Source organism: Otolemur garnettii, unplaced genomic scaffold (genome assembly GCF_000181295.1).
Source record: "Otolemur garnettii isolate 467f Iridium unplaced genomic scaffold, OtoGar3 scaffold00026, whole genome shotgun sequence".
Lineage (NCBI taxonomy): Eukaryota > Metazoa > Chordata > Mammalia > Primates > Galagidae > Otolemur > Otolemur garnettii.
The window spans coordinates 17,123,416-17,131,357 of record NW_003852421.1 but is presented as its reverse complement, the minus strand read 5'-3'; the positions used below and the strand labels follow the sequence as shown (position 1 = coordinate 17,131,357).

The 7,942-nt window shown below is 41.1% G+C and overlaps 1 protein-coding gene across 1 annotated transcript in view; it reads right to left on the bottom strand.

Annotated features, from left to right (window-relative positions):
* Positions 1-7,942, bottom strand: part of CDKAL1 (CDK5 regulatory subunit associated protein 1 like 1) — a 654,035-nt gene that overhangs the window by 18,785 nt on the left and 627,308 nt on the right. The gene's annotated exons all lie outside the window — the stretch shown is intronic.

Sequence of the window (7,942 nt, the reverse complement as noted above, 5' to 3'; positions counted from 1 at the left end):
TGTAGACGGTGCTTTCTGGTCTGTAGACAGGGCTTTCTGGTTTGTAGACGGTGCTTTCTGGTCTGTAGACAGGGCTTTCTGTCTGTAGACAGGGCTTTCTGGTTTGTACACAGGGCTTTCTGGTTTGTAAATGGTGCTTCCTGGTCTGTAGATAGGGCTTTCTGGTTTGTATAGAGTTTTTTTGCTGTGTCCTCACACAGTGTAAGGCAGCTCTTTGGGGCCTCTTTTATAAAGACACTGATCCCAATCATGAGGACTCAGCCCTTGTGATCTAACCACCCCCTAAAGGCCCCACCTCTATATTAGGTTTCAACATGTGAATTTTGGAGAAACAGACATCTAACCTACAACACTTATTTTCTCTTCCCGACTAGACTTTCCCTCCTTGAGGGCAGACTTACATCTCAGACATCTGCATCCCAAGCAGAGCCTGACACTGTGGCTAGATCTGCTTTAGTAATTCATAGGATGACCATAGAATTTATCTTACAAACTAGGATATTTTGGAGAGTGAAAAAGGCACTGTTGTTCATGATATCAGAACAAAAGGCATAAACTAGGACTGTCCCACACAAACTGAGGCGTTGGGTTGTACCTGGCATTAATAACTTTTGACTGGGTAAAAGGTAAAGATTCTGATGTGACTAAATAATGCAGTTGAAATGAGAGTGCTAAAAGCAGTTCTGGACTCCTGGGTTCAGACCATCACAGGAGACAATACTTTCCTGGACTCTCCCTCCACACAGCCTGCAGGGACGGGAGGTTTTGGCCTTAGATGGTCTTTGAGGTTCTGCTGCTGCTGAGTATGGCTTTGGTTCTCATATGGAAGCTTTTTTCATTCACCGCTTTCATGATAAAGAATACCTCTTGCTATTAAGAGATTCTTTCTATATTTGGTTAAAAAAAAATCCATAAAACTTTAACCACGGGAGTAATTGTGTCATGTAGGACAGCTAGCATACTCATGTAAGACCACTTCCCTCCTCCTAGTCCCGGCCCCAAGAGTCACAATGGCTAGCTGTATTAACAGAACAGCCAGACCAAAATCTCATCCAAGACCAAACCCACATCCATTATTTCTCCCGCTGATATTTAGCCTCATGCCTAAATAACATTATGTCCAATAAATGCTGAAACCTATTGTGAGAAGCCAGCTGTTGCCTGCATGCTGTACACACGAGTGATTGGGCTCTGGGCCCTGATTCCTTCCCTCTTGCCCTCAGTTCTCCCTGCTGCAGGAGTCTGCCTGTGCTGTGTCTCAAGCTCCCCACCTCTTCCCTCCCCCACCCGCAGTGTGGGCAAAGGACACAGGAGGCAGGAAAAATGCCCACTACAGTGCCTCTTGTGGGTGTGCACAGCACTGTAAACACCACTCAGGATGTTCTAACTGCCCGAGACCAGGCTAGAATAAAACTGAGGCGATACATGTAAAAAGCCGCAATACTGAGCATACAGTGGAGGCTCAGTAAATGGAAGCTATTATTAGGATCAAGGCAAAATTGGTTTCTTGGGGAATAACTGATGCCTGCAATTCCCCTCACTTGCAGCCCCCGCTACAACCCTTAGGAAGGGAAAATTATCATTACTGTTCACCCAATTTCACTTACTGATGCAAGTGAAACAAAAGCTAATTGTTTAGCATCAGCTCGCTATGAGGACACTTTGGATAGTACTCAGATTGGTACATGAAAGGTACTGTAAACATACTGAACAGTCTGAACTGACATCTCACTGGTTCACCTGCAATGTCCCATGAAATACAGCGCAGCAGCACAGAATAAAAACTATGTATCTAGACTGTGGGACTCTAATATATCTTAACTGGTCTCCGAAAGAAACCAATGAAATACAGTATGTAAAAAAGAAAATGCATTAAATATTAAATGTACTGTGGTTATAACTGTTTGTGACCCTGGTTTAACATATGGGCAATGAAAAACTTAGTCTTATGTAAAGTTTAATGAGAAAAAAAGGAACTAGAAAAAGTGCTTGGGATGGCTGCCAGTATGGGGGGGGGCAGAAGGAAAAATAGGAAGAAACACACCCTCATTTGCTTCTAGCACGGTTAGTTGATCTGTTTGAAATTGGATCCACTTTCAACTGTTTTAACTTAATTATTAAGCCATTTCTTAACCTCATGAATGCAGTTTTCATGTGCTTTCAAATCTGGCCCTCAACTAATAGACCCTTTCACTTCAGTGGTTCTGGAAATGAATGTTAGATGGAGAGGAAAGCATTTTAACGGTATTTTTCCAAGGGTCAAAGCTCTGAAAATATAGTATAGTTTATATATAAAAGTCAGTACACCTGAATATCCTGCCGGCCCTTTGTCTAGTAATGAGGCAAACCATGCTACCCGTGAAAACTTCTGCTTCCTTCCCAGGCGCAGTCGGCTGTGTTGGTACTGAGCTATCTAACCGCTCAAGTGAATCCATTACTAGGATCAAAGTCCCAAGAGATGAGAAACAGGTGGCAGCCAGGCACCCTGGGGCCACCTTCCCTTCACTTGTTAGAAACAGAATGGCAGGTACAGGTCTCAGTTCTAGAATGTTCTCTTTTTAAAAAGGAAATAAAGAGGAAGAAATGCGTATCAGCAAGAACAGCCAATTACAGGATGTTACTGGAATCTCTTTCTGTTAATTTGTCATTCTTACTATGTGGAGGAACCTTCTGAGTTGATCCGCTTTCATGTGCCGTTTTGTCAGAAACCAATGGCAGGTGAATACAACATCTTAAAACGATAAGAGTAGCTAACCTGTATTGACTGCTAAGCCTTGTCCATGTGTACCCTATGAAGCAGGTACTACTATTATCCTATGTACACAGGAGAGAATTGAGGTGAAGAGAGACTGAGTAACTTGACCAAAGTCATACTTTTAGTAAGTGGTAGAACAAGGATTCAAACCCAGGCAATCAGAATCTGGAATCCATGTCTTAATTGCTATACTTTATTGTATGGTGGAAACCAATAGAAGCAAAATGCTGTAAAAAACATCATAACAGAGGCAGCACCTGTGGCTCAAGGCGTAGGGTGCTGGACCCATATACTGGAGGTGGCAGGTTCAAACCCAGCCCTGGCCAAAAACTGCAAACAAACAAACAAACAAAATATCATAACACAAGCCAGGAAATCTCTGCTTTATGCTTACTAAATCCTTTCATCAAATATTTAATACACCTACCATGCATCAGGCACTTTGTCCACATTATTTTATTTACTCCTCTGAGAATTGGTTATCTCCATTTTACAAATGAAGACGCTGTGATTCCAGAAAGTTGTACATGATCACAGGAATTGCCACCGCAGTTTGAACTCAAACCTGACAGACTACAAATCTCTGTGCTCTTTTAGTAAAGCTGCTTTACCTTTTCTTTCTCTAAAGCAATTCTTTACTACCAAGAACGAATTCAAAAAGAAAAAAAGAAAAGAAACTTTGCAATAAAACTGACTCTAAGTTTCAAATCAGAAGAGGAAATGTTCCTTTCTATCTTCTACTAGGCACAGAATAGCCGTGACTTCTTAAGTGTCGATCTAAGAAAGGTAAGATTCAAGTGGTTTGTTATGGCCTGGGCCATACAAGGAATAAAAACATCAGCAGTAAAACCAGTCAGCCTTTACTAAAATAGACAGCAGGAGTGTTCTTATTTTCCTATACTCCTAAGGCAGACTTACAACTCTAATACTAATTTTAACCAAACATGTAGATGATTAATGCTATTCATTTTTCATTATTTTTTCCCTCTATCTCTTTCTTTTTTTTTTTTTTATATCCAGTGTAAGTCCAGAAATTAGCAAATAAGACTCCTGCAACTGAAAACATAAAGGTAGTACGGACCTGGGCTTAAAAACGCAGGCTTGACTCACCCTCGTTGGGATAGCTGCTACCAGAAAAAGAGAAAATGACGTGTTGGCATGGATGTGAAGGAATTGGTACCCTGTGCACTGTCAGTAAAAGTGTAAAATGGTACAGCTACTGAGGAAAACAGTATGGCTGTTTCTCAAAGAATTAAAAATAGAGTTAGCATATGATCCAGCAATCTCACTTCTGGGTAAATACCCAAAAGAATTGAAAGCAAGGACATGAAGAGGTATTTTTCATCTATATTCACAGCAAGTATTACTCATAATAGCCAAAAGAGGGAGGCAACCCAAATGCTCATCAATGGATGAATGAATAAATTAAATGTAACACACAGCAGAATATTATTCAGCCTTCAAAAAAGAGAAATTTGTCCAGATATGGTGGCTTGTGCCTGTAATGCTAGCACTCTGGGAGGCTGAAGTGGGAGGATTGCCAGGGTCCTGCCCCAGAGGCAGGGTCTTTTAAGACCTGTGGATCTGGCAGCAGTTGACTGAGGAAAAGTTAGAAACAACAACAGGGGACAAAGAGACCAGATACACAGAATAGAATTTTCAAAGGTGGGAGCACAGGGGACCACTGCCCATTTGTGGGGTTACAGCAAGTAGCCCTGAGTGTTTGTTCCACTCAGCTTTTATTGAAGGCCATTTGCTCATTAGCCCAGAGGGTAAGTTGAGGAAGGGAACAAAGACATCAATAGTTTCTCTGAGTGAGCATATCAGCTTCTATTGTTTCTATAATTATTAACTTTGAGGGTCTGAGCAGTCTTGAGAAATCTGGAACCTGAGCCTTGTGTGGGGCAGCCTCCTGTCTGTGGTCACACACACAGATTTCTAGGAGGTGTTAATACCTGCTAGTTCACTGTGGAGTAAAACGCCACTGGTGCCAATCTCCTCTGAAGAACTGGTGGGAAAGAGGAATTTTCCTTTCATCACTACCACAGAGGATCTTCTTTTGCGATAAGGGATATAATCCTTCATACCCATATTTCAGGGCTTAAAATGTTCCCTTGATCTCTGCCCCAGCCAAATAGAAATCTCCAAATGGGTATTTGCTTTCACTGTTAACTGGGCAGGAGGTGGCCTAGTTAATGTTTCTTGCTAGGCCTTGCACACAGCTTCCTCTGTGGTCATTTTTCCTTCAGAGTGTTTACAGACCCAGCAGGAGTGTTAGTAAGCTGTATCCCCAACAGGCCAGGATTCTAGGAAAAGCAGGAAACCTGCTCAGATAAGAAATTTAGCAGTGGCTGGTTTAAAGGTAAACTAGCTGACTTTCCTTTGTTCTGCCTTGCTTAGCTTGCTTTTTTATTTTCCCCCTTTTCTGGGGGTGTTTTCCCTTGCCAAGAATGGGGTCTTTGGTCCCTATTCTGCCTGGAGAGGAATAGCTTGAACTTAGGAATTCAAGGCCAGCCTGAGCAAGAGTGGGACCTTGTTTCTACTAAAAAAAAGAAAATTAACTAGGTGTTGTGGTGGTGGTGGTGGGGGGGGGGCGCCTGTAGTCCCAGGTACTTGGGAGGCTGAGGCAAGAGGATCACTTGAACCCAGGAGTTTGAAGTTGCAGTGAGCCAGGCTAATGCCACAGTACTCTGGTCAAGATGACAAAATGAGACTTTGTCTCAGAAAATAAAAAGGTGCAAGTAAAAAAAAAGTAAAAAATTCTGACACATGCTGCAACAAGGATGAAGCCTGAGGACATTATGCTCCGTGAAGTAAGCCAGTCACAGAAAGGCAAATACTGGTAAGCATACAAGTCCACTTAGCAAGGTACCTAAAGTGGTCAGATTCACAGAGACAGAAAATAGATGAGAAGTTACCAGGGGCTGGGGCAAGGGAGATATGGGGAATAACTGTCTAACTAGTACAGAGTCAGTTTTGTAGGATGAAATGAGTTCTGGAGATTGGCTGTACAATGGAGTAAATGTACTTAATATTGCTTAACTATGCACTTAAAAATGGTTAAGATAATTTTTTTTTTTTTTTTTGAGACAGAGTCTCACCATGTCACCCTTGGTAGAGCACTGTGGCATCACGGCTTACAGTAAGCTCAAACTCTTGGGCTTAAGTGATTCTCTTGCCTCAGCCTCCCAAGTAGCTGGGACTACAGGTGTCTACCACAATACCTGGCTATTTTTTTGTTGTAGTTGTCATTGTTGTTTAGCAGGCCTAGACTGGGTTTGAACCCTCCAGGCCTGGTGTATGTGGCCGGAACCCTACCCACTGAGCTATGGGCGCCAAGCCTAAGATGCTAAATTTTATGTTGTGGATATTTTACCACAATCGAAAAAGAAAAACAGAAGCCTCAAAGTTGGATATAAATCCTGACTTGCCTCTTCCACCTTTGAATTTTGTGATTCCAGTTGAGGTATTTATTGAGTTACTGAAGCTCGGATTCCTTATCTGTGATATGGGTTAATAATAGTATTGTCCTCACAGGTCTATGAGGGCAAAAATAAATGCATGTATGATATTTAGTACAATATTTGGCCTATAATATATACTCTATAAGTGTTGACTTTGCATCATAGCAGGTACAGAGAATTTAGGTAGTGGTAATTATTTTTAGATTTGATGACATATTGTGATTATGTTTTTTAAAGGAATATTCATCTTTTAGAGATATTTGATGATATTTTTCTAGATGAAATAAAATGATAAATGGGATTTTCTTCAGAATAATGAGGATGGAGAGAACAAGGGTAGATCAGAGCACAGATGACCTAAGATTGATTATGAGCTGACAATGACCCATGGTGGGTAATTGGTATGTGGGATATAATATAGTATTCTCTCTACCTTTGTATAGACTTGAAAATTTCCACAAACAGATTTCTATAAATAGTGTTAAAGAAATGACCGATCCTAATCTTTGATGATAGCTCTCAGTTAATTGTTCTTACTACTGAATGGTTGCAGATTTGGTACAGCCATCCATGGGTTTTCTTTAGGTGCAATGACTGAACAGTGTAATAATTTTTCCAGGGAAATCTCATCATATAAAAAGATCCTCACAATAAGCAGATGACTACAAAATTAGGTTGCATGTGAGAGCATGATAAAAATATCAATGCTCTTGACATCTTCAAAACTGTGTTTTTCTGAAGGTTTCTATTCTTTGGTCCCTTTTTATTAAATGCATACAGTTACAAATCTCTTTCGCCTCTCCCCACTATCATTTTGAAAACACTCTCCTGAAGAGTTATTAAAAAATAAATGGGAGATGATCTCTATCATCCAAGGAGATATGCTAGTTTCTTAAACTGGTACTGGGGATGTTTGGTATTATTACATTAAGATATTAAATTGCTTTTACAAATATCAAACATTCCTTCCCCACTTGAGAACTGTTTTTCTAGAAGAGGTCTCAAATGTCAGTGAGATTCAGTCTCACATTGAGTCAAAATTCTTACTTAAAGAAGTTTGTTAAAAAACAGATTACTGGGTCCTACTCCTGGAGTTTCTGATTCAGGAGGATTGAATGGTGTGGAGCCCAAGAATCTCTATTTTTCACAGGTTCCCAGACAACTCTGATGCTGTGACTCTGAGGACTACACTTTGGTAATTACTGCCCATAGGGGTGTCCAACCTGTGGTCCATGGTCTGCATGCTGACTTTGTGAAGATTTTTTTGCTTATCTGTGGTGTCAGATATCATGAAAATTATGTATTGACTCTTTATTCACTAATCAGTTCTCCAGAGTGTTTGTGTATTTACTGTCAGGTCCCATTATGGCTCTTATTCTTCCAATGTGCAGAAGAGAAAAAAGGCTAGACCACCCCTGCTTAGAACATCTATGAAAACTCATGTGTTGATTCTTCTTAGTAAAGTGTCACAAGAATGGAAAAACAGCCAGGCGCTGTGGCTTAAGGCTGTAATCCTAGCGCTCTAGGAGGCCCAGGCAGGTGATTGCCTGAGCTCACTGGTTCGAGACCACCCTGAGCTAGAGTTAGATCTTATCTCTAAAAATAGCTGGGTGTTGTGGTGGGAGCCTACAGTGCCAGCTATTCGGGAAGCTGAGGCAAGAGGATCACTTAAGCCCAAGAGCTTGAGGTTGCTATGATGTCAGATCACTCTACCGAGGGGGAC